At 38.3% G+C, this 27,867-nt stretch overlaps 1 pseudogene; it reads left to right on the top strand.

The window, feature by feature from the left end:
- Positions 1 to 15,944, top strand: part of LOC133991564 (spectrin beta chain, non-erythrocytic 1-like) — a 72,258-nt pseudogene extending 56,314 nt beyond the window's left edge.
- The last annotated feature ends 11,923 nt before the right edge of the window (positions 15,945 to 27,867 follow it).

Genomic DNA, 27,867 nt, shown 5'->3' with positions numbered 1-27,867 from the left:
GCTGTGGATGGAGGACGTGTGATCCGCCTGATAGAGGCCCAGGAGAAGCCGCGGTACGTGTGTGCGTGTGTGTGCGTGTGTGTGTGTGTGTGTGTGTGTGTGTGTGTTGTCTCCTCATTGTTTTGATCCCTGATGATGAGTTTTATAATGTTCTGATGTTGTTTAAGCTGCTTAGGTGAACAGAACACACACACACACACAGACGTACACACACACACACACACACACACAGACGTACACACACACACACACACACACACACACACACGTACACACACACACACACACACACACACACTCTCCTCTCTTATCCCTGCCTGTTGTCCTCGAGTCAAGGAAGGAAGGGAGGAAGAAGGAAGGAAAGGAGGAATGGAAGGATGGAGGAAATAAGGAAGGAAGGAAGGTAGCAGGGAGGGAGGAAAAGAAGGAGGGAGGGAGAAAAGGAAGGGAGGAAGGAAGGAAAGAAGGACAGAGGAAAGAAGGAAGGGAGGAAGGTAGGAGGGAGGAAAGAAAGAGAGAAGGAGGGAGGGAGGAAAGAAGGAAGGGAGGAAGGAAAGGAGGGAAGGAAAGAAGGAGGGAGGGAGGGAGGGAGGAAAGGACAGAAGGAAGAAAGAAAAGGGGATGGAGGAAGGAAAAACTAAAAAATTGAGACCAAGAGAAAATAAGAACAATAAAAAATGTAAACTTAATAATAATATTAATAAAGTTAAATATCATACGAGGAAAATTAAAAAGTAAATAAATTAGATAAGAGCCCTACGGGTTAGTGCAAATCAATACGGAAACTACCAGGTAACCCATATAAAGACATTAATATGGGTGTATTCATTGTTCATATGTTGGTTTATGTTGTTTTTATTAATGCATTTCTTGTGACTCTTGTATTTTCAGTGATGTGTCGTCGGTGGAGCTGCTGATGAACAACCATCAGGGCATCAAGGCGGAGATCGACGCTCGCAACGACAGTTTCACAGCCTGCATCGAGCTGGGAAAGACTCTGCTGGCCAGGAAGCACTACGCTGCCGAAGAGGTGGAGACAACGTCATCTACTTTAACACAGAGCAGAGAAAAAGACTTTAATTTACCTTTTAGTTTATTTAAGTCTAAATCGGTCCAGTTTATCCTTCCTGTCGTCCCTCCCGGGTCAAATTGACCCCGTCTGTTTTGACTGTTCCTTCTTCCTCCCTTCCTTCCTTCTGTCTGTCCTTCCTCCTTCCCTCCTTCTCTCTTTCTTTCCTTCCTCTCTCTTTCCTCCCTTTCTTTCTTTCTTTCCTCCATCCCCCTTTCTTCCTTCCTTCTGTCCTTCCTTCCTCCCTCCCTCCTTCTTTCCTTCCTCCCTTCCTCTGTCCTTCTTTCCTCCCTTCCTCTTTTCCTTTCTCCTACCTTCCTTTCTTCCTTCCTTCTTTCCTCCGTCCTTCCTTCCTTCCCTTCCTCCCTTCCTTATTTCCTTTACTCCCTTCCTTCCTCCCTCCTTCCTTCCCTCCTTCCTTTCTCCCTCCTTCCCTTCCCTCCTCCTTCCATTCCTTCTTCCTCCTCCCTTCCACCCTTCCTTCTTTCCTCCCTCCCTTCCTTCCTTCTTCCTCCCTTTCTTCCTTGACTCGAGGACTACAGAAGGGTTAAAGCCACAAAATTATAAATATATTGAGATTATCCACACCAATGAGCTTCTCTCACATATTTATTAACAATCTCTTAACGATGTTTTTCTGCTTCAGATTAAAGAAAAGTTGTTACAGTTGACGGACAAGAGGAAAGACATGATCGACAAGTGGGAGGACAGATGGGAGTGGCTGAGACTGGGTAAGAGTCCATGAGTCTGTTGTTTAGTCAGTGATTGAATAAACTGAATCAATCTTGTTTAACGTGTGTATGTTTGTGTTTAGTTTTGGAGGGTGCACCAGTTCTCCCGGGACGCAGGTGTGGCCGAGGCTTGGCTGCTGGGTCAGGAGCCGTACCTGTCCGGCAGGGAGATGGGCCAGAACGTGGACGAGGTGGAAAAACTCATCAAACGCCACGAGGCCTTCGAGAAGTCGGGCCGCCACCTGGGAGGAACGCTTCGCCGCTCTGGAAAGGTTGACCACTGGTGAGACTCACGAACGCCGTCACACACGCCGGAGACGTATTTAGACCTGACGTTAAACATGCAGCGACTCGTCAATGCAGGACGTAGCGGTTGTTATTTTGCATTTTTTTGTGGTGGTTTATTTATCACATCTCCGGTGTCTAAGGGCCTTTAGTATAGTTTGTACATTTATATTAATTATTGAAACATTTTTATTAGCGCTTGTAGGACTGACATAATAACTCTGATACAACCTTTTCCACCAAAGTAGTTCCAGTGCTGGTTCTGGGCCAGTGCTTAATTTGGAACCGGTTTTCCTATTTCGACAGACAAAGAACCAGAAGTGGCACCAGTTCTTTGCTGGACTAGAAAGAACGAACCGCTTACGTTAGGGGGCAGGAGGGGGGGGGGGGGGTTATGAGACCAACCGCAACAAAAAGACTCATAGTGGTGAATAGATAAAGAGTGAATTATCCCTTGAACATTTGACTGATGGTGAAATTCATACACATTTGCGTTGTGAGTTAGCTGTGCTCTGCCGGCTAACGTTAGCTTACAACAAAGGCTAACGTAACCATCTCAATCCTGTCGAGCAGCACAAATACGTTGTATCTGCCGTGTTTGGATGCCAATGAAGCCTCGTAGAGCCGGGAGCAACAGCTGTACAAAAGCAGTAGTAGTCTGCCATCGTTGTTGCTGCTTCTTCTTCTTTGTATTATTGTTGCTTCGAAGTTGGCGTGAGTCTTTATGGGAAAGCAGCGACGTAACTGACGTATACGGTGACGTAATGACGTGGCTCCCTAACCACCGAACCGAAAGCAATTGGTTCTCAACTGGTTCACTGTTGAACCGACTGTGAACCAGCACCAGCACTAGAACTGCTTTGGTGGAAAAGGGGTATGAGTGAGGTGTTTGACATAGGCAGCCATAAAATCTTGACTTCTTATAGAGACAGGTGTAAATGGAAATGTGTCTCTGCTGTCCACTTGTGATCGGATCAGGTTGTTCTCTGATCTGATAAAAGTCTCTTATCTTTGTGTTTGTGTGTCCAGATGGAGTTATTGGAAGTGAGAAGAAGGCAAGAGGAAGAAGAGAAGAGGAGACAACCGCCGCCCACTGAGGCTCAGCCGGATGAAGCTGCAGCACCGCTCAGGTGAGTGAATGCAACATCCCCATAATAATAACACCTGTGTGTGTCAGAAAGGAAGGGGGAATTAATTAACTAGTTAGATAACAGCTTGTGTGATTGGTTATTCATCTAAATATACCAAACATTCCCTTGTTTTGTTGTTTCTCTCATATAAAAAGAGTTGCTGTTTATATGCCTGTAATCTTTGGAGCTCTGTGGAGGGTTTTTTGACATTTAATTAGAGAAAAAGGGGAAATTTAACTACAGATGATGGTAATTGAACCTTCAAGAAAATTTCATAAATGAATGTGATCCTCAGGTAAATACCCGGTCTTCTGTTTTAATCATGTCAACAAAGGTTTTTAATGTTTGAGCTGTAAAGCTGAAACTGTCTCATGTACAGAAATGGTCCGTGCATTGGGAGTGCCTTCTCTGAGTTTCACTACTGTAAGGTGCACAGTAGTACTTCCTCTATTGGTTTTCAGAAGCAGCATTTTATCTTCAGGGCAACTTTACGGTCAAAGCAGAATTCGTCACATTTTAGTCAAAGCGAAAACAAAACCGAGTGAAAAAAGGGGAAATGAGAAAAAAAACGGTTTATCATCATTACTCAAGTCAGTCGCAGCTGCTGTGCGTTTACATGAAGTGTGTGTAACTCTTTGTGTATCTCTTGTACTGTGTGTGTGTTTGCAGGGAAGGCGAGCAGGCATCTCAGAACGGGCTTCCATCCGACCAGGAGTCCTCCCAGGGTTAGTTACCGCTCGCCTGCCTACCAGCAATACAGCAGCAACCTGCAGAGCCGCAGGACCACCGCTGCACCCTGACACACATGCACACACACACACACACACACACACACACACACACACACACACACACACTAACCTTTCACCTCATTCACAGATATCACTAACTTGGTGTATCCGTCCTCCTGTCACACACCTGTGATACAAACTTCCTGTATTTATCTATTTATCACTTGAGTTCAGCGTTTATTGTTTGCTCCTCTTTAACTGATTAGTAATTATTCTTTTTGTAAGTGAAATGAGTTCAACTTTAAACTAAAACACCAGAATGACACCATTAGTTGATGCTAATGACTGATGGGATTGACTTTATATCAACATACTGACATTACTGTTGCACCTTTTTAAAGCTGCAGCTCTGATTAATTAAGAGACTAATTGCAGGATATTTCAGGCCCACCTGGATCCTCTCTTTCAGTGTTAATTGATGTTTTTTTGTGGCAAAGCAGTTATAGTCTCTGCTTGAATCTAAACTTAGCATAGTGTTTGTGGTATCAGAGGTCTATTTCAAGTCTGGAGTTTGGGTTTTGACTTCTCAATTAAGCAAGAATAGTCCAAAATATACTCCTTCCTTCACCCTTAAAACAGGGCAATAATACTCAAAATCAGCACCAAGACACAAATGAGAAGACGGTACGTTCTAATTCTAATTTCATATTTTATTTAATGTACTTTGGGAAAGAATTTACATTAAGTTTTTATGGCAGTGTCCAGTAGTCATTAAAAGGACTGCAGCTCTTAATGATTCCTCTACAGTGCAGCATGTAGGTGCAAAACAAAGCAGGAAACATTCCCCTGCAGCCGGTTTCAGTCTATTTCAGTCTTCTTCTTCTTCCCCTTCCATGTTTGTCAGCTCTGCAAATGTTTTATGTGAAAGCGAAAAATACATTCAACATGTTTGTAAAGATGCATTTTGGCTTGAAACCATACATGACAAACTTCACAGGACTCCACATGCTGAGCTGCTTTAATTCAGTTACATTTGTTGACGGTCCTCTTTGATTACAAGCTGTTCCTATTATTTTGACCCTTGTTGCACATCCTGAAACATGTTCTGTTAAATCTGTTAAAATGGAAAAGAAGTGAACACTGAACAAATAGATCCAGGTTGAGTTTAACCCAGTTTTAAGTAGGATCTATTAACTGTGGGAAGGTAGTTTAGCTTTATTTAAACAATGCTTTTAAGTGTAACTATTTACTTTAATTTCACGCTTTGTCTTTCAATGTTAAAAGGGAAAAATAATATATATGTATTTCTAATCAAATTCAGCCTCTCAAGCAAAATGTTCAAATGTTTAAAAAGTGTATTTATGCAACACAATGGTGCTTTATGTCCCTTAAAAATGACCAAAGTAGCAGAAAAATCAGTCATTGTTAATGATTTAGACATTTCAATTTAGCATTTTTTTAGACATTTAGAGACCAAACATACTGTATGATTCCTTATTTGGTGTGAGTGTGACTGTGTAAGTGATGTACGGGACCCCAAAACACACATATACATACACACTGCACACAAACATGGCCACACCTTTTAGTTTTTTATCCATTCCTCCCTTCATTTTTCTTTTTCCTCCCTCCTTTTTCCCTCAGCTCAACACTCCTGCCATCATCTCCCCTCAGCTTTTAATGGCTCTGTTACTTTATGTCATTATTTATAAGCTCACCATGTGGAATATGAACACCTAAAAAAGGATTATCACAAAATATAACATGCATATCCATCAGTGCACGGCCATCACAACCCAAAAATCCAGTTATAAAAAATCTGTTTTGCATTTGTAGGATTTTTATAGATATTTATTCTTGAATATAAATCATGGCGTCATCAGCATATTGATATATACGGTAATAAACGCAAGCAGAAAATGACACAATAAATATGAAACACACACTTTGTATTGATCACAAACCAATCAGAAACTATTGATAGTATACTAGAATATACTCTTATAATAATAGTACACAGTATACAACAGTAATAATGTAGAATATACCCCAAAAATACATTGACGTTGATTAAAGTGTCTTATTGTTATCGTCTTAAATTAAAAGATTTAAGCTGCTTAAAGTTTGGCTTGATCATTCATGCTTTAACATTTCCAATGTTTAAACTGATCAAAATGTTACATATCACAGATTTTACATAGTTTTCCTTCCCTCATTCCTTCCTTCCTTCCTTCCTCCCTCTCTCCCTCCCTCCTTCCTCTGTCCTTCATTCCTCCCTTCCTCTTTTCCTTTCTCCCTCCCTCCCTCCTTCCTTCTTTCCTTCCTTCCCTTCCTTCCTCCCTCCTTTCCTTCCTTCCCTCCTTCCTTCCTCCCTCCATCCTCCCTACCTTCCTCCCTCCCTCCTTTCCTTCTTCTTCCCTTCCATCCTTCCTTCCTCTCTCCCTCCTTTCCTTCCTTCTTCTTCCCTTCCATCCTTCCTTCCTCCCTCCCTCTCTTCCTTTTTCCTCCCTTCCTTCCTTGACTCGAGGACAGCAGGAGGGTTAATTAAAACATTTTTAAAAACTTAAATGCCCCAGGTGTATCTACATCCCATTGCCCATCTTCACCATCTTCATATTGTTCCTCATAGAGTGAAGTATGTGAACCACCAATCACCTCAATCACACATACTACATCCACTCTATGTAAAATACCATTTATTTAACCAGCAATGCATATATGTGACAAAGGGATGATTTTCAAGTAGATGTTGAAGATAATTTATTTCTTAAGATAATTTATTTCTTAAGATGATTTCTTTCTATGTTACTGTAAAATAAAAAGAAGTAAATGCTCGGAGGCCAATAGTATCTGAGCAGCGCAATCTTGACCATTTCAGGTGCATGCTGGGTAAAATAAAAACAGGGATTCTACTTATATGGGCATCAGGAGGAGCATGAGGCGCCCTCCTGAACCTGTGAACCAATCAACCTGTCAATCACGGCGTAGCCACGCCCTAATGCATACCCTGCTTTATCGTCACATATAAAATCAGGGAGGCCAAAATGTCCCAAATGAACATCATACTGCATTGAAGAAGGCTTTAAACTAGCGATTGAGACCATAAACACATTTTGAAAACGTTTACTGAGGTTAGAAATCAAGAGAGAAGTTGGTGAATTCTCCATTGACTTGTATAAAGACTGAAGTCCTTTTGACACCAAAACGGTCGCCCCCTGGTGGCCTTTTGATAGAATGCAGTTTTAAGTTACTTCCTCGTTGGCCTCATTTCAGAGGACCGGAACTCCCCGCCTGGTAAAAACCAAGTAAAAGAAAATCAGTAAAGACATATTTCAACCTTCATATCATACATCATATATATCTAAAAGTCCAATTAATAATTAGTAATTAAAAAGTATTATCTATCAGAAAAGCATTGCTGTTTTTACATAAATACATTGCACTTACTGACCATTTCTACATTAATTAATCCATCTTCAAATTCATTCCACATGTTCATGTAAAACTGATTCATGAACATTAAGACATGTCCCAGTGTGTGTGTGTGTGTGTGTGTGTGTGTGTGTGTGTGTGTGTGTGTGTGTGTGTGTGTGTGTGTGTGTGTGTGTGTGTGTGTGTGTGTGTTTGTGTGTGTGTGTGTGTGTGTGTGTGGATCTACTCCATCCATCAGTTGTACATCATCGCCCACATCATCATATTTATTTATTCAGTTATGATCTTGTGTCACTTCATCACACTGTTTTATATCATCATTATTATTATTATTATTATTATCATCATCACTCTCTGTTGCTGTTTTCATGGTTTATTGTTATCATTTCTTTATTTCTTTGCATGTCCATCCAGTTCATTCCTTGACTAACACACATTCCCCCAATAAACCCTGTCAGAACCAATCAATGCACCCGACCCATCTTGGTTTGTCTGTCTATGTGTTATCTATGTAGAGTTGTGAGTCACAGTGTTGGTGCTGTTGTTGTTGTTGTTGTTGTTGTTGTTGTTGTTTTTGTTTGCATGCCGTCACCATCATTTGCATTTCAGTTGAATTTTCTGTCAATGTTCAATATCTCTTCATCTCATGTGCTTCACCAGTTTTCATCCTGGGGCTTTATTTCAATACAGACGTATTTTTATGGGATATTATTTGGTCTGCTTAGAATTTTAATTGATTAATGAATTAAAGGAGAGTTAAAAAAAATGATTTGATAGCCATACACTAAGTTGCAGAAAACTCTATTTTCTCAGTTTAGTAGCAAGTTTACCAAATAATTGTTGGTTGGGAAAATTAATGAGATATTTTTATACTATTAAAATTTAGAGACATTGTCTGTATTTTATAAATACTTTAGATAAATGTTTTAGTATTTTACCAATAGTGTTAGAGATATTGTCAGTATTTTACTAATTGTTTTAGACATTTTGAGTATTACCAATACTTAACATATATTTGTTAATTTGCCAATACTAAAGATATATTTCCAGTATTTTACAGAAGGTTTTATATATGTTCAGTATTATATTTTTTAAAAAGTTTTAGAAATTTTCAGTATTTTACCAATATTTTATTTTATTTATTTTTTATTTAACCAATACTTAGATTTATTTTTAGTATTTTACACATAATTTTAGAAATATTGTCAGTATTTTACAAAAGTTTTTTTTTAATAATGTAGTATTTTTTTTAAAAATAAAAATAAAAAAATGTTTTAGAAAATTTCAGTATTTTACAAAAAGTTTTAAATATTTGTAGTATTTTATAAAAACGTTTTGGATATTTTAGGTATTTTACTATTTCTTTCTTTCCAGTAATTCTTCAGGGAACATCCTGTACCGTTGACAGTAGTTTAATAACAGTTTCCAGGATTTAATCCAATCCAACATTTTTTTTAGTCTCCATGAACACAATGGTTGAATGTTTACACTGAAAACTTTGACCAAGCTTTAAGGTTAAAACCTCTCCGGATTAGTTCCAATAAAAAGCTCCCTCTCACCAAGCTCTAAACACAAAAGCTCCCAGGATTGGTCCAGCTCTCTCAGTTCTTCCGTTAAAGCTCCCAGGATTGGTCCAGCCTCTGAACTGTGTTGTCATAGCGATCCTCCACCATTTCATCGAGCCCTGGAAGAGCTCAGTAACGGGGTAATAAGCGTCCAGTTGGAGTTGGAGTGGGTGTGGTGTGGAAACATAAAATCTGTTTTGATACTAGGCCAATCTCATCCCCCCCCCCCCCCCCCCCCTTCCCAAATAATGACGCCCAGTAATGACTTCCAAGCAATTTTTGTGGATAATTGTTTGAGATCTTTGTGTGTGTGTGTGTGTGTGTGTTTTCCCCTCCTATTGTTTGCTGGCTTCTCCTCCTCCTTTTTCTGTTATTCTCACACTCTGTCCATCATGTTGTTGTGTGTTTGTTATTTTATGTGATGTGATTTATTATTGTGCATGTCTTTAAAAAACAACCTGTAATCAGTGCATGATCAGATTGTGTTTGCTGTTATAATACAAAGCAGAAGGTTTGTTTCTAATCATACTGGAATCCAACGCTGAGCATTAAAAAAAAGGCATTAAAAAAAGGCTGATATGATATTGGTTGTGCTTTGCTGAAGATTTTAATCTTAAATTTTTATCTTGCATTGGCTTTGATATCACTTTCTGTAACTTGATATCAGTGATTTTGTGATTTTATTGGGACTTGAATCGTTCGGTTCGGCTGCTGTGTTACCATAGACTGTATATAAGAAATGGACGTAACATCCCTGATGTCACCCATTGGTTTGTGGACTGCTGCTCGGAGGCCAATAGTATCGGATCTGAGCAGCGCCATCTTGTAAAATAAAAACAGGGATTCTACTTATATGGGCATCAGGAGGAGCATGAGGCGCCCTCCTGAACCTGTGAACCAATCAACCTGTCAATCACGACGTAGCCACGCCCTAATGCATACCCTGCTTTATCGTCACATATAAAATCAGGGAGGCCAAAATGTCCCAAATGAACATCATACTGCATTGAAGAAGGCTTTAAACTAGCGATTGAGACCATAAATACATTTTGAAAACGTTTACTGAGGTTAGAAATCAAGTGAGAAGTTGGTGAATTCTCCATTGACTTGTATAGAGACGGAAGTCCTTTTGACACCAAAACGGTCGCCCCCTGGTGGTCTTTTGATAGAATGCAGTTTTAAGTTACTTCCGCGTTGGCATCATTGCAGAGGACCAGAACTCCCCGGCTGTGTGTTACAGATCAGATCATCAGATGAGTTTAACTGGGAACCTGAAGCGTTAGATCAAAGCTTGTGTCGCTGTGTCAGAATAAATGATAGTGATCAGTGAAGTTACTGCTGCTGTTTGTAAAATGAAGACACATTTTTTTATCGTTACCCTGCGACTGTGTGAGGACTACCGATGTTTATACACATTTAACCTCCTGCAACCCTTCGTCCTCATATGGAGACGTTACATTTTGGGTTTGCTTGACTTTGACCTGTTGTCTTCGTTCATAAATGCTTTTTTTGTGCCACCTAGTGGTAACAAAAGCACATTACAGTGTAAAAATCAGTGTAAAAAGTCCAATCAAACAGCCGATCCCAAGACAACCACATCAAATTATATGGTTGAAACTTATTTATTTATACTTAATAACATTTGTAGTTTGATATTTTAGACAAAATTGACTAATTTTAGCAATAGCAACAAACTACGACACTTCTAATTCATGCAAAGGGAAGATGCAAATGTAAGAAAATACAGTAAGATAAACCCATTGTCCCCCATATGAGGATATTATTTATTTAAAAAACTACTTCCTGTTCAAAGATGATGCTTAGTTGTTGCATTTATTAGGTCCAACTAATCCCAAATATCTAGGAGTAATTAAAAATGCATAAAGCTCGGGTCACAGGAGGTTAAAGGAGCTTTGACAGTGAGCTTTTAATGTTTCTTCTTGTGAGATATGGACCCTAAAAACTACCAAATCTGTTCATTAAGGTGCCTTTTTTTATTGGGTTAAATGTGTTTTAAAGAAGTTAAAATGATACACAGCCTGTGATTGTGCTCCGCTCTGCATGCTGCAGCTCTGATAACTGATTTCCAGCTTCTGCGTGTCTGAGATTACAAAGATTTAAAGATCGCTCCGTCCATCCGCAGCTCTCTTCTGACTCGTCTCTCTTTCGTCTCGTCTGTTTGTTTTTTTAGGACAACGTGGACGGAGGCGAGCAGGTGAACGGCACGTCGGAGCCCAGTCCCGCAGGTTCTCCCGGTGCGTCTCGTAAAGGAAAGCAGGCGAGCCAAGCGGCGACGCTGCCGGCTAAAACTCAGCAGGACGCTCCAACGTCCCAGCTGGAAGGATTCCTGCACCGTAAGCATGAGTGGGAGGGCCACAACAAGAAGGCTTCAAGCAGGTATGAAAACACCATCAGCCCAAAGAAAAGAGTCCATTATTTCATTTTAAATATATTTAATTGGCTGTTTTTGAGAGATGACAGAAAAAGTGAAGGGTAATTGAACTTTAGATGTTTATGTGTCATGTAACCTGGTTCATTTCAAGCTGATGTATTTCCTATTAATGTGGCCATTGTGGCTTTATGTGTCATTCATCACACAAAACTACAAATATCGAGACAATCTTTAGTCATTTTATCCTTTAACTTTGGAAATGTTTTTACTAAGTGGTTAATTCTTCCAGCAGGATCAGATGGTGATTCATCCACAGCCAGATATACTGTAGATATCCATGCATTCTCCTTCCATCTGTCCTTCCTTCCTTCCATCCATCCTTCCTTCCATCCTTTCATCCTTCCTTCCTTCCTTCCTTCCTTCCTTCCTCCCTTCCATCCATCCTTCCTTCCATCCTTTAATCCTTCCTTCCTTTCTTCCTCCCTTCCTTGCTTCCTTTCTTCCTTCCTCCCTTCCATCCATCCATCCTTCCTTCCTCCCTTCCTTCGATCCATCCTTTCATCCTTCCTTCTGTCCTTCCTTCCTTTCTTCCTTACTTCCGTCCATCCTTTCTTCTGTCCTTCCTTCCTTCCTTCCATCCATCCATCCTCCCTTGCATCCTTTCATCCTTCCTTCCTCCCATCCTTCATCCATCCTTCCTTCCTTCCTTCCTTCCTTCTGTCCTTCCTTCCTTCCTTCCATCTGTCCTTCCTTCCTTCCTTCCTTCCTTCCCTCTTTTTAATCCTCATCAGATCATATTGAATGAAGATGAGTTTAACCCTCCTGCTGTAAACGATAAAATAATGCTGACACAGTTTAGTTTTAGTGAGTTTAACAAGTGTTGAAGTAGTTTTTAGTTGAGTTTTTATGTAGTTTTAGTTTGAGTGTTTCAGATATTAGGGTGGGCGACGCTAATATCTGAAACTTCTTTGGTTTTATTAGAAGAGCTGAATTTCAGGTTTATTCTCTCACTGAGAAAATAAACAGTTTAATGCCTCATTAGTCTAAATCATGTTCCTTCTTTCCTGCCTTCCTTCCTTCCTATTTTCTTTTCTCCCTCCGTCCCTCCTTTCCTCCCTCTTACCTTCCTTCCTTCCTCCCTCCTTTCCTTCCTTCTTCTTCCCTCCTTTCCTTCCTTCCTTCTTCCTCCCTCCTTTCCTTCCTTCTTCCTCCCTCCTTTCCTTCTTCCTTCCTTCCTCCCTTCCTTCCTTCTTCCTCCCTTCCTTCCTTCCTTCCTTCCTCCTTTCCTCCCTTCCTTCTTTCCTTCCTCCCTTCCTTCTTTCCTTCCGTTCCCTCCTTCCTCCCTCCCTCCCTCCCTCCCTCCCTTCCTTGACTCGAGTACAACAGGAGGTTTAATGGCACCTAATGAGCCGAGCTGAAATTCAAGAAACAATTTCACCACTGATGAGTCTAAATCATGTTGTTCTGTTTGGTGTTAAATCACTCTTTAAGTTCCTCTAACAGTATCTGACTTCTTGTGTCTCCTGCAGGTCGTGGCACAACGTGTACTGTGTGATTAATCAGCATGAGATGGGTTTCTATAAGGACCAGAAGAGCGCCAGTCAGGGAATCCCGTACCACAGCGAGATCCCAGTCAGCCTGAAGGAAGCCGTCTGTGAAGTGGCGTTGGACTACAAGAAGAAGAAACACGTCTTCAAACTCAAGTGAGACAATGATTTAGAAACATGTTGATTTATGAAACTTTGAAGGACTTTTTTAAATTAATCCAAAGTTGTGTGATCCTGTAAAGTTTGATAAATGTGATAAAGTGTTAAATTCGTCCTCTGACTTCTACAGGATTACTGACGGGAACGAGTATCTCTTCCAAGCCAAAGATGACGTAAGTACAAACTAAATATCCACCTGTTTTACTCTTTTTTTCATTATTAGTATTATTAGTAGTATTATTAATAGTATTTATTGATTTCATTTATTTTTTATTTTATTTATTTATTTATTTATTTTGCTTTTATATATTTAAACTTTTTTTACTTAAATATTTTAATGTTATTTTTGACATTATATTAAATGTATATTAAAATTATTTTATTCTAAATATTTTCATATTTATTTTTCATTATATTTCAATTTATTTAGATGCTTGCATTTTCTTATATTTAAGCTTTTTTAAATGTATTTATAATTTGTAATTTTTATAAATATTTATAATTTAATTTTTTACATGAAATTAAATGTATTTAATTATTTTATTTTTAATTATAATTTGTTTTCATTATATTTCAATTTACTTAAATGAGTACATTTTTCATATTTAAGCTTTTTTTAAACATTTACAATTTGTATTTTTTTATATTTTAAATTTATTTTGGTCAGTTATTAAATGTATTTATTTTATTTTTAGAACTTTTTTTTACTTATTTAGAATTTTAATTGTTATATTGTTTATTTTTTGACAATATATCAAATTTATTAAACTTTTATTTTAACTCATTCACTTTTTAACTTACATTTTTACTGTTATTTTCGCTCATTAAAATATATATATTATTTCATATCTTTGTGTAAATGCCCTCAGCTAACCTCTCTCCTCATTCTCTCTTTCTCTCCTCCTCCGTCTCTCTATCCTCCCTCTCTCCTCCTTCTCTCCTTCCCTCCTTCTCTCTTTCTCTCCTTCTCCTTCTCTCCTTCTCTCCTTCTCTCTATCCTCCCTCTCTCCTCCTTCTCTCCCTCTCTCCTCCTCCTCTCTCTCCTTCTCTCTCTCTCCTTCTCTCCTCCTCTCTCTCCTTCTCTCCTCCCTCTCCTCCTTCTCTCCTTGTCTTCTTCTCTCCTTCTCTCCTCCTCTCTCTCCCTCTCTCCTCCTCCTCTCTCTCCTTCTCTCCTTCTCTCTCCCTCTCTCTCTCCTTCTCTCTCTCTCCCTCTCTCCTTCTCTCCGTCCTGCAGGAGGAGATGAACACGTGGATCTCGGCCATCTCAGCTGCCGTGTCGGTCGAGAGGTCGGAGGTCACACCCAGCAGCCATAGCACGCCCGCCCCCGCCGCACGCGCTCAGACGCTGCCCGCCTCCGTCACCACGGCGACAGCCGAGTCCAGCCCGGGCAAACGAGAGAAAGACAAGGAGAAACGCTTCAGTCTGTTCAGCAAGAAGAAATAGACGCTCCTTCTACTTCCTTCCTCTTCCTCTTCCTCTTCCTCTTCCCTCCGGTGCTGTTTGGGGTTCTTCCTCATCATCGATCTTTGGTCACATTATTTGTTGAAGATGTCCAAACATTCGATTTAGTCAGCTCGTAGCAACTGATACTGTAATAGCTAATAAATAAAAAAAACTACTAACAATAAGAAGAAGAATCGCTCAAAAAAAAGTCATTAAATTTAATTTAAAAAAACTCTCATTAAAATCACCGGACGATGTCATAATAATCATAATAATAATAATAATAATAACATCTGCTCATAATGTTGTTTTAATGTATATTTTACACTCGTTTGACAGTCTGAACAGCAAGATGCAACATTATCAGTTGTTATGTATTGAATTAAATCCCAAACAGCCTCTTCTTCCTCTTCCTCTTCCTCTTCCTCTCTACTTCCTCTTCTTCTTCTTCTACTTCCTCTCCACTTTTCCTCTCAAAGCGTGACTCCAGCATGCAAGCTCCGAGCCAAAACTCTCTCCACTCTGTGCCTATCAACCGTCCGGTCTGGCTCAGAGCTACAAGTTACATCATCAACAACGACAACGACACACACACACACACACACACACACACACACACACACACACACACCGCCTGTTTCCTCTCTTCAAGTTTTTTTGTAAAGATATATATTAAAGAAAAAAAGGAAAAAAAGAGCAGGAGATTAAAAAAAAGAGAAAATCTGATTTGAATGAAGGAATTATGAATGAATTTTAAAAAAACAAAAAGATGGGGGGGGTTGGGCTGCAAACGCTTTTTCAGGCAGCTGCTGTCTTAGAAATAAATAAAAATAAAATAATCCAGAGTTTGCCGCTGAACAACACGATGTAGAGGAGTTCCCAGAATATTCCACTTTTATTCTTCTTCTTCTTCTTCTTATATTATTATTAATGCTATAATTTGTGTTTTCTATCTCCCGCTCTTCTTCTTCTTTCTCATCATTCCAGCTTCTTCTTTTTCTTCGTGGACATGCTGCCTTTTTTGTTTTTTGTGTTTATGTTTATGTTTGTCTTTTTTTTTCTTCTTCTTCTTTTATTTTGGAAAGTTGTACTGTAGGTAGTTCCTGTTTGGGTCCATCCTCCATGAAGTTTTTTGCGAGGCCTTTTTTTTTAATGTCTTTGCAAGATGATGACGTGTATCCCTCTGTAGTAGGGAAAAAACCAACCGGCGGGGTAAACCTCCTTTTTTTTATTTATTAAAACCTCTTCACATGTTGTGCAGAACTTATAATAATAATAATAATAACAATGAAATAAAGTCAAACATAAAAAGAATCACGTTGTAAAAGTCGTTTAAAGAGCAAAAATTTAAAAAAAAAACATCAAATTTAAGCAAAGTGTAATTTGGGAGCGTTACCCTGCCGTGCTTTGAACTGTATGTATAACTTGTGTATAACAAATAAACCTGTGTTTAATTTCACCTTATTATTATTATTATTATTATTATTATTACTACTACTACTAAGACCTACCAACCGTTAATAAGCTTCATTTCTGTACCTGACAAATTAACAATAATGTACACTTTAATATTAAAACTCTGAATGAAGGAAGAATAAATAAATAAATAAATAAATAAATGAATAAATAAATAAATAAAATGACCTGTAAGAATGTTTGTTAACTCAAACTTTAGATCATCCAGTAATAAGGTTTATTTTTTACTCTCTACAAAAGTTACATTTAACTTCTTCCCTTTTTATTATTATTATTATTATTATTATTATTATTATTAGTTATCTGATTTGTTGTTTTTTGTTTAATTCCACTGGTTTGTATTTTCCATTTCACACATTTTATTAAAAAGATTTGTCTTAAGGTTTATTTAGTCCGACAAGTATGGAGACGTAGATGTACTATTATAAACAAAAAAAAATGAACAAAAAAAAAAAATCAAATTTAAGCATCGCTGTGTTAAAGTAGACAAAGTGAAAAGTCTTTAAAAAAATAAATAAAAGCATTTACTGGAAAGTGAGTAATGTTGCAGAATAATGGTCGCTTGCTTGTTGGCTTCAGCACCTTTTTATTTTTTATTTTTTTTATTTTTTTTGCCGTTTAAAGGCCGCCAACAACCTCACAGTGAAATCCTGCATTATTGCTTAGGGTTTATTTAGTATGGAAGTTGTTTAATGACAAAATTATGAGAAGGAAATTTTGTATAATTGAGATTTAAAGTAAGTGCAGAAACTAAATTCATAATTAAATTTTGCATGTTTTAGCTTTTGGTAGTTTTTTATTTTTTTCACCTTATGTGCCAAAACTGAAACACTCATTAAATCTCAATATTTGACTCATTATTCCGCCTCTTAATACCAAATATTGATGAGTTTCAAAACATTACAAGTAGTTTTATAGTAGTTTTAGGGATTTAGGGTCACTATAGTTCACTCAAAGCAAAAACAGACTGTTTAACATTTTACATTATTTAATTTGTGAAACATAAATAAACAGCATTAAGTGTAGATAATTGAAATAAAACATGTGACAGGAGAGGTGAAGAAGCCATACAGACCAGATCTGATAATTACCTAAATAATTAATGATCTGGCTGTTGAATGATTGCATTGATTGATTGATTATAACAGCCTAAAGTGGGCGTATCCGTCTATGGAAGCATGTTATAGTAAAATCTGCAAAATAAAGCAGCTGTTAGTAAAAAAAAAATGTGTTTAGATTTCAACCTTAATGTGCCACGAATATCTAAAAAACCTGCTTGAATTTGTTTTGCACTCACATGTAATTTAGTCACTAATTAACTCCCATACGTGGAAGTAAAGCATGATTTAGTCATTGATTAACTTCCATACATGGCAGGAAAAAGGTGGAGGTAAAGCATGATTTAGTCACTAATTAACTCCCATACTGGCCATTAAAAGTGGAGTTAAACATTGATTTAGTCATTGATTAACTTCCATACTCGCCATGAAAAAGTGGGAGTGTTACACATAATTTTGATGTTAATTAACTTCTGTATATGCCAGGAAAAAGGTGGAGTTAAAGTATGATTTAGTCATTGATTAACTCCACTTTTCCCCTAGCATGTATGGAAGTTAAACATTGATTTAGTCATTGATTAACTTCCATACAGGCTAGGGGAAAAGTGGAGGTAAAGCATGATTTAGTCATTGATTAACTTCCATACATGCTTGGAAAAAGTGGAAGTGTAAAACATAATTTTGACGTTAATTAACTTCCGTACCAGCCAGGAAGATGAGGTGAGGTTTTGGTTCCTGTTTCATTTCTTTTCTTTCTTTTTTTTCCCCATTTTCTTTTCTTTTTTTTTTTTTTTTGCTTGACTCTCTGGCAGTTTGATAAGTATAGTTGTGCATTCCTCTGTCACTGTAACCATAGTAACGAGATATTTCTTCATATTGCACAATCAACGATGCCACGATGGGGGGGGGGGGGGTTCGGGGAGGTTTTTGGGGGTTGGGGGCATTTTTTTTTTTTTTTTTGGGGGGGGTTTGTAGGTGAGGTAGTTTGGTGTGATGTTTGGACCGGGGGTCACTGCTAGTTGGATCTGCACCTGTAGACTTCTTCTTCTCCTCCCCTCCTCCTCCTCCTCCTCCTCCTCCTCTTCTCTCTGTTACATATGTGCAAAAAGCCATTAAAATGCTTTTAAAACAAACTAGACTCTCTGTTTTTCCTCCTGTGTGAAGCTTTGAGTTTCTATATTTCTGTTAATGTTGTCATAGCGATGACGGGAATGTGTGTTACATTGATTGACTGTAATGTTTATTTATAACATGTAAAAAATGAATAATAACAATAAATCACCTCTTATAACCACACCAATATAAATGAGTAAAAAAAGAACACATTTATTTAATATTAATCCTTCTCCACTATTCATTCATTCATTAATAATATTTCTTTATATATTAACTTATTTGTTTCCATATATTTTGTCCAATTTACAGGTTTCAAAGAGGACAAAACTACATCAGGCACACAAGTAAAAAAAATGTTTATACTTCTTTTATACACCATTTTTTTAAACATATTTTTTTTGCTTTTTATACAGTTTTTAAAACATTTTTATACATACTTTTAACATTTTTTACTTTTTATACACATTTGTAAACATTAAGACTTTTTTTAAGACTACAGATGTTTCCAGATATCAGTGACGTCAGCAGAAATAAACATTGGTAAACATTGGTCTCCCTCTACTGGTCATACTGGTGAACTGCAGCACTACTCCATCTCTCCTCCTTCTGTCCTCTTTTTCTCTTTTCCTCTTTTCCTCATCCTCTCCACCTCTCCTCTTGCTTTTCCTTCCCAGTTTCCTCCTCTTTCCTTTTCATCTCTTCTTCCCTCTCATGTCTCTTTTCCTCCTCTCCAACTTTTTTCCTCCATTCCTCCTTCTCTCATCCTTCTTTCCATAACCCTCTCTCTACTGATCCTTTCCTTCTTGTCTCCTCCCCCCTTCACCTCTTTTCCTCCTGTCCTCTTCCTCTCTTACTTTTCTATTATCCTCCCTTCCTCTTCTCCTCCTCCTCCTCTTCTCCTACTCCCCCTTCTCACTTTTACTCTTTCCGCTCATCCTATATGTCCTCCTCTTTCTTTCCTTTCCACCTCCTTTTTTCCCTCTCCTTCCTCTCCTCCTCCTCCTCTTCTCCTCCTCTCCTCCTCTCATCCTCCTTGTCTTCCTCCTCCTCTTGTCCTCCTCTTCTCCTCTTCTCCTCCTCCTCCTCTTCTCCTACTCCCCCTTCTCACTTTTACTCTTTCCGCTCATCCTATATGTCCTCCTCTTTCTTTCCTTTCCACCTCCTTTTTTCCCTCTCCTTCCTCTCCTCCTCCTCCTCTTCTCCTCCTCTCCTCCTCCTTGTCCTCCTCCTCCTCTTGTCCTCCTCTTCTCCTCTTCTCCTCCTCCTCTTCTCCTACTCCCCCTTCTCACTTTTACTCTTTCCGCTCATCCTATATGTCCTCCTCTTTCTTTCCTTTCCACCTCCTTTTTTCCCTCTCCTTCCTCTCCTCCTCCTTTCCTCCTTCCTCTCCTCCTCCTCCTCTTCTCCTCCTCTCCTTCCTATCCTCTTCCTCTCCTCTCCTCTCCTGCTCTTCTCCTTCTCCCTCCTCTCCTCCTCCTCCTCCCCTCCTCCTTCCTCTCCTCCTCTTCTCCTCTGCTCCTTCTCCCCTCCTCCTTCCTCTCCTCCTCTTCTCCTCTGCTCCTCCTCATCTCGTCCTTCCTCTCCTCCTCTTCTCCTCTGCTCCTCCTCATCTCCTCTTCTTCCTCTCCTCTCTTCCTCTCCTCCTTTCGCTCCTCCTCCCCTCCTCCTTCCTCTCCTCCTCTGCTCCTCCTCATCTCGTCCCTCCTCTCCTCCTCTCCTTCCTATCCTCCTCCTCTCCTCTCCTGCTCTTCTCCTTCTCCCTCCTCTCCTCCTCCTCCTCCCCCTCCTCCTTCCTCTCCTCCTCTTCTCCTCTGCTCCTTCTCCCCTCCTCCTTCCTCTCCTCCTCTTCTCCTCTGCTCCTCCTCATCTCGTCCTTCCTCTCCTCCTCTTCTCCTCTGCTCTTCCTCATCTCCTCTTCTTCCTCTCCTCTCTTCCTCTCCTCCTTTCTCTCCTCCTCTTCTCCTCCTCATCTCGTCCCTCCTCTCCTCCTCTCCTTCCTATCCTCCTCCTTTCCTCTCCTTTCCTGCTCTTCTCCTTCTCCCTCCTCTCCTCCTCCTCCTCCCCTCCTCCTTCCTCTTCTCCTCTGCTCCTCCTCATCTCGTCCTTCCTCTCCTCCTCTCCTTCCTATCCTCCTCTCCTCTCTTCCTCTTCCTCCTCCCCCTCCTCCTCTCCTCTTCTCCTCTCTTCCTCTTCTCCTCCTCTCCTCAGCTCATCTAAAGCTCCTACATGATGTTTTCTGCCCTCTTGTGGCCACACTGTGAAACTACAACACTACATTACATTAAAATGATAAACAGTGAAATTAATGTTTATATTAATATTACTTTAATTAATAAATAAATAAATACTGCCCTCTTGTGGTCAGACTGAGTAACACACATAAACATACATCAGTACTGTAGGGAAGTACTATATAAATACATTATATGTGTTATTTATGGTGCTTTATTTCATTTAAAGTTCATACAATAATATCACAATGTAATAAAGATTCATTCATTTCTTTATTTATTCCTTTTCCCTTTCCTCTCTTACTTAAAGTATTAATTTATACTCACTGATTGGCTTTTTTACTCACCTTAATTATCCTGATTAAGTTCACCTCAAGCTTTATTTAAAGACTTTTACCTTTACCTATCTTCTCCTCGGTACATTTAGTTTAATTGAAAACATAATTAACCTTTTTAAGACCAGATGTACCAGTACCAGTAAAACATTTTTATTCCTTTAATTGTTTAATTCATTCACCTTTTTTAAGAGTGAAGTCTATTTTATTTTGGTTTTATATGCTCCGTTTATTCCTCACGTTGTGTGTTAAATATTTTCTGGTGTTATATTTACAGTTGTTGTGTTTGTGAGGATTTAACTGAGGTTAACTCGTCGTGGAAACAAGGTTCAAGGTTCAGCTTTAATTGTCATTGTACAATACAGGATTTCACAATAAAATGCAGAGAGGAAAGAAGAAGAGAAGGAAGGAAGGGAGGAAGGAAGGACAGATGGAGGGAAAGAAGGAAGGAAGGAAGGACAGAAGGAAGGAAAGAAGTATGGAAGGAAGGAAGGATGGACGGAAGTAAGGAAGGAAGGAAGGATGGAAAGAAGGACAGAAGGGAAGGGAGGAAGGAAGGACAGTAGGAAAGAAGGAAGAAAAAGAAGGAAGGAAGGAAGGAGGGAAGAAAAGAAGGAAGGAGGGAAGAAGGATGGAAGGAAGGAAGGATGGATGGAAGGAAGCAAAGAAGTAAGTAAGGAAGCAAAAAAGGAAGGGAAGAAGGGAGGAAGGAAGGAAAGACAGATGGATGGAAGGAAGGAAAGAAGGAACGAAGGAAGGAAAGAAGGAAGGAAGGAAGGAAGGAAGGAAAGAAGGAAGGAAGGAAGGACAGATGGAGGGAACATTTACCCTAACAGCTGAAAACATTGGTTAGAAAATTAGGAAAGTAATCAAATGTAATAAGTTACATTACTTTGATGACGTCATTGAAATAGTTACATTACTTATTACAGTTTAAATACAGTAACTAGTAATATGTAATCTATTACATTTCCAACCCTGTATATTATATTTATTACATGTTGCTGTTTGTGATTGTGATGACTTTCCTTCATTCAGCACCGCGGACAGCGCCTCCATCACTGCTGCTGCTGGTATTTGTAGTTTTTCTTTTTTTTGTAGTTTTTTTTTTTACTGATAAAAACAAGAAGGATTTTAAACCAATATAAAAAAACACAGAGTCCCATGAAGCTTTGCAGCAGAGCCGGGGTGTTTCCTCTCTCCAGTCAGAGAGGAGCCACAGAAACCAGCACACTGAGACCGGAAGTGTGGATATTTCACCTTCACAATAAAATACTTGATGTGACAGCTCGTATTCACAGTAATGATGAGCTCAGATTAAATATATCATACAATAATATATCAGAAATATATCAGTTTAAATGTAAAAAATATTATAGTATTTAAAAGTAAAGTCAAGACTATTCAGCCTGGATATTTAATAAATGTTTATAGTCTTTTATTTTATTTTATTCTATTTGTTTTGATTATTTAAAATGTTATTATATATTTTATATCATTCTAGTTTTATCTTGTTTATTTTATCTTATTGATCTATTTTTTTACACCTAGTTTCAGTCTAGCATTTATTAAAATTTGTATTATTTATTTATTTTATTTTATTTAACTTTTTCACTGTATTCTCTCATTATTATATTTATTATTATTATTATTATTATGATTATTATTATTATATTTATTATTATTATTATTATTATTATATTTATTATTATTATATATTTTTTTATTATTATTATTATTATATTTATTTGTATTATTATTATTATTATTGTTATTATTATTATTTAAAATGTTCGCTTCTATTTATTTATTTTATATCTTTATATATTTTATTTTAGAATAAACATTTTTATCATAAATCCTATTTTTTATTATAGTTATTTTATTTTTTCATTTATTTATTTATTTATTTTACATTTTTATCACTCTTATTTTCTCTCTCAAGCATCCTCTCAATTATTTTTTCTTTTATTATTTCTTATTTAATTCATTTAAATTTTCTAAACACAAGCCTTACTTTCTCTTGCATGCATTTGTATCAGTTTTTGTCTTTTAATTTATTCTTTATTTTTATTCCTTTTCTTTACATCATCACTTATACCGTCCTATTATCAGCCTGTCAATCAAACTGTGAAGCACTTTGACCTCCATTAACCTGAATGAAAGCTGCTATAAACATAACGTTTGACATTAAACAAACAAAAAGCCTGAAATAAAATGCAAATGCAAACATAAAGTCTTCTGTTTGTGTTCAGCAGCAGAGACGAGATGAAGAAAACCTGCTGGGAAAATATAAAAATACAAAATACAGAAACACACAAACAGCTTCCATCACAGCGGGAGGTTTAAGGTTTATTTTATAGTTCAGAGATAAAAGTTAAAGCTTCACAACCTCCTACTGTTTATCTATTTATATCACTTTATTCATAAAGTCAACAAGCAGCTGTGTGTGTGTGTGTGTGTGTGTGTGTATGTGTGTGTGTGTGTGTGTGTGTGTGTGTGTGTGTGTGTGTGTGTGTGTGTGTGTGTGTGTGTGTGTGACTTTTACATTAGCAATGTTTTTGTTTCTTTAAGGATGATGTAATACACATATTCTCCATTGTTTACACTTTAAATTGACAATTAAAGAACTCCTTCATGTCCTCACAACAATGCACTTTATAATTTATAAACCTAAACGTCATTTTTAATTATGACTTTTATTCAGGCCTTGTGTCTTAAAGTAAACAATATTTCATTTTCTTATGTATGAAAGAGAAGAGAGCATAATGAAAATAACAATAACATAAATGTTGAATCTTATGATGACCTTATAAAAACAGAAGTATAAGAAAAAGAATAAAACAACTAAAAGAGGAAATGTGATGGTGGAAAACAAACAAACAAACAAACAAACATGGTTCAATGGTATACTACACTAGTGCTGTGTACAGGTGTTATATGATATCTTTTAGATACTGCAGGACACTTTTACTGGAACTTTTTGCGCACCAAGTATGTTATCATTCATGACATAAATATACACCAGAAACTCTATGAAACAGCCTTTCACAAAAACATGTTAATGCTGGCTAACAACATCATCTCTAATCATAACCATGTTTTAATCATCAATAAGATCAGGCTTAAGCATTCCTTTGTACACCAATCAATCCTTATGCTAAACACTGAATGTAAGTCCAGATCAAGGACCAGATGTAAGGACACTAATGCAGCGGTTTATGTTGTTTGTAGAGTTTGATGTGTCACTGTTTTGTCTGTTGTCATTGTTTTTGTGGTTTGGTGTTTGCATGTCTGTGTTTGCAATGCAGCTGCTGATGGACGCAAGAAAAATTATCTATCTATCCATCCATCCATCCATCTAACTCCACCCACTGTGCAAAAAGTTGTATTGCCACTTATTAACATATATAATTGCAAATATACACACACACACACACACACTAATGAACACAATGCCAGAATGTAATTTTAATCATTATTTTTAATCAGAGTTCAGGTGTAGTTTCCAGTCTGAACAGTAATATAACTGGCCAGCAGGGGGCGCCTCTACTAATCACAAAAACAAGCCTGATTGTATAGAAGTCTATGAGGAATATTAACTTACTTTCACTTGATTTATTACTTCATTAAACTCTTTCCTGATGAGTTTTTTAGCTTAATCACTTGTTTAAAGTCTCCTTCAACTTAACATGGTGTTAATTTAGTAATTTATGGTCCAAATTTAGAGTTAAATATACGATAAAGCAGCATAGGATGCTGTAAGGTGTGGTTACCATGCCAACATTGACTATGCTTCACCTGAACACCAGATCAAAGTGAAGCTGCTGATATTTCAGTTCATTAAAGTAACATTTGGATCTAAAAATGTTTTGTTCAGCATTTCCTTGTGATAAAAAACCCTCAGGAGGCCCGCAGGCCAGAACCGGCCCGCCAAGGAGTCTAATCCGGCCCACTTTCCTTCCATTTTTCCATCTTTCCTTCCTTCCTTTCTTCCTTCAATCTGTCCTTTCTTTCCGTCCTTCCCGTCTTCTCTTATTTCCATCTGTCTTTCACTCCTTCCTTCCTTCCTTCCTTCCTTCCCTCCTTCCTTCCTTCCTTTCTTCCTTCCATCTTTCCTTCCTGTCTTCTCTTCCTTCCTTCTCTCTATCTGTCCTTTCTTTCTTTCTAAACTTGTTTACTTCAAACCAGCAGTCCACTATGACTACGGATGTATGTATTACAAGTAAGGATGTCCGATAACATAACATTTCTAAGTAAATATCGGTCGGAGGGTCGACCCTACATTAATATGTAATGTAATATCGGGGAGTATCGGTATCGGTTTTTATAACCAATGTTTGTTCTGTAGGCGTCAGCATTTCCGAGCCTGCATGAACGCAGCATGGGATGTTTACCAGCGCGCGCTTGATGACGTATAACAACAACAACACGCTAGACTCGTGGGTAGCTAAATCAGAACACTGAGTTTTATGGCGAGTCGCCTCTGTGACGTCACTGTCAGAGTCCGGTGGGTCCTACCTGGGTCCTACTCTGCTATGAGCCCCGTTTCCACTGCAGGAGAGAGACACAACAGCTGAGAGGACCGAGTGAGAGGACGTTCCTGTAATGGCGCTTTTCCACTACACAGTTCCAGCACGACTCGCCTCGCCTCGGTTCTTTTTGCGTTTCCACCAGGGATAGTACCTGGTACCTGGTGCTTTTTTAGTACCTGCTCTGCCGAGGTTCCAAGCGAGCCGAGCCGATACTAAATGTGACGTCACCAGACTTCCGGCCACTGATTGGTCAGAAGAGTCACTGGAAGAGTCATGAGCCGTCCCTCACAAGAATCAAACCCGCCATTTTTAAATACCGGCAGCAGCCGGTAACCATAGTTACAGCTATACAGCGTTACCATAGTTACAGCCATACGGCTCAATTTTCTTGCTTTGTGTGAGACAGAAAGCCTCATAAAGCAGCAAGTACACAATCGCCTCGATGTCCTCCATTGTTTATGTGTTTTGTAAAATAAATAAATAAATAAAATAAAATAAAAACTAGAATAGAATAGAGCATTAGATATAAGGTTGCAGCATAAAATAATGATTTGCTTTAAAATCATTAAAAGGACATACAGTGCAAACGAAAGATTAAAATGTAAAGTGCTTTAAAAGAAGTTCAATCATAATAAGCACAGGAGAAGAGAAGTGAAGGGTTAAAACAACACAGCAGTATTTTATTTTGAAGGTTTAAACACCGGAAACGCCTCTGATTATCTAGATGCTGCAGCTTGACTGTCCGAAAAAAAGAAAATCGAGCCGAGAAAAAAAAAATCCATCAGTGAGATGAGACTCGGCGGTCGGGGAGGGTCTCCATCCATGTATGCGTCTTAAAGTCGGGATTATTGATCATCTGTCTGCCTGCTTTCACCTGTCTGCCTGCTCTGCCTGTCTATCTGTCTTATGTCTATATGGGTGTAAGAAGGGCTCAGCTTGCAGAGGGAGGATGCTCTTCTCTTCCTCCTCTTCCTCCTGCCGGGAATCTCCCATCATCTGGCCGGGATGCTGCGGTCTGAACTCGGCTATGCTTCCTGCCTCTACCCGCTGAAGTTGGAACATCTGCGGAGATTAAACACTGCTGTCTCTCCATCTCTCTTTCTCTGGAACTACACCAATATTTCACAGTGGGAATAATTTATTTTTCTGATTCTGGATGATTTTTCTTCTCTTTTTTTAAAAATCTTGTCCTCCTTTTTTCTACACACGCACAGGTTTTTGTGAATGGGCACGTCTCTCTCGCGCTCGCGCTCTCTTTCCATCTTCCCTGCTGCTGAGCTTTATTCCGGGGAGGGATGAAGTGAACACACCGGGGACACAGAGGAGGAGGAGGAGGGAGGAAGAGGAGGAGGAGGGAGGAAAAACACCCAGGCTGTAGTAACCAGGGCTGGTGCTGAGGTCGAGGATTAGTGTGAGGAGGGATTAGTTTATTTTCCAGGAGCAGAATCCACCATCAGTTGTGTGTTCATTTTTTTTAGGTTTCAACTGTGCCTCTTTTTTTGGTTTTTGTGGAGAACTTTCCAGGCTCATCAGGACATTTTATCAATTTAAAAAATCTGTTAATTCATTGTTTTATTTCCTCCTATTTAAAAAAAAAAAAAGAAGGTTATTTAATGATGGAGTAAAAAGGTTGAGATAGAAATTATGAATGAGGCTCAGAGCGCGGTCATGTAGGTGGAAAAATCCAAATCATAAATACATAAAAAGTTGTTTGGTAATTATAGTTTTTATATAAATACTGAAATGGGAGCGTTATAAACTCACTATAGAGCCCCATTAAAACACTGTTAGTCCCTTTATGATCGTTACAGGAAAGACAATTCAAACAATAAGAGATTAAAATAAAAGAAGATAAAAGTAAAGAATAAAGTGCAACTCCAAAATGATGATGATGATGGCTTATATGTGGAAGCAGAGGAGATGAAGCTTTAATAGGTGATTTTAAGGCAGATATGATAAGGTGATATAAAATAAAACAGTGAATTAACACAGAAACTTTATATTTCTGTAGTCAAATTATAAAATAACCTCAGACACACAGCTGCAGACTGTCGATTATAGGAAATACAATTTAAAATAACATTTAAAAAATTGATTATTAAGCATCTGACTGACAATAACCCTCCAGGGAGAAACATTAAAGGGGGCTTTGTCATCCTGCCGCCTCGTTTTTCCTGTTTAATCTAATTTCCTGAAATAATAATTTGATTATTCAGTATTTTAAACTATTGATGGATTTGCTGCTGAACATGTTGTCTTTGATTTTTTGAGGACAGCGTAAGCAAAAAGGAAAATAGATAGATAAATAGAGTATTTAATTAACCTCAAAGGGGAATTTAAGTGTTGCAGCAGCTACTGGAGTGTAAATAAGGCTGAAACATTGAAGAAAAATGTCAAAAACTTAAATTAATTGCCTATTTTGTGGTGTAATAGAACAGGGACCAAAATTATCAATTTTACCAATAAGAATAAAACCACTGAGACCATGACTAGTTAAATATCGGTCGATAATTATCAGTAAATCGTCGATAAATCTGTTCCGGTACTGAAGAAGGAGGAGCAGGCGTTAACCCTCCACCACCACCAGCAGGGCGGCGCCGGCGGACACGTTGTCCCGTCAGATGAGTGAGC

The sequence above is a fragment of the Scomber scombrus genome, chromosome 12 (assembly GCF_963691925.1).
Source record: "Scomber scombrus chromosome 12, fScoSco1.1, whole genome shotgun sequence".
In the NCBI taxonomy this organism is placed as follows: domain Eukaryota; kingdom Metazoa; phylum Chordata; class Actinopteri; order Scombriformes; family Scombridae; genus Scomber; species Scomber scombrus.
This window is presented reverse-complemented; position numbering and strand designations above follow the sequence as displayed.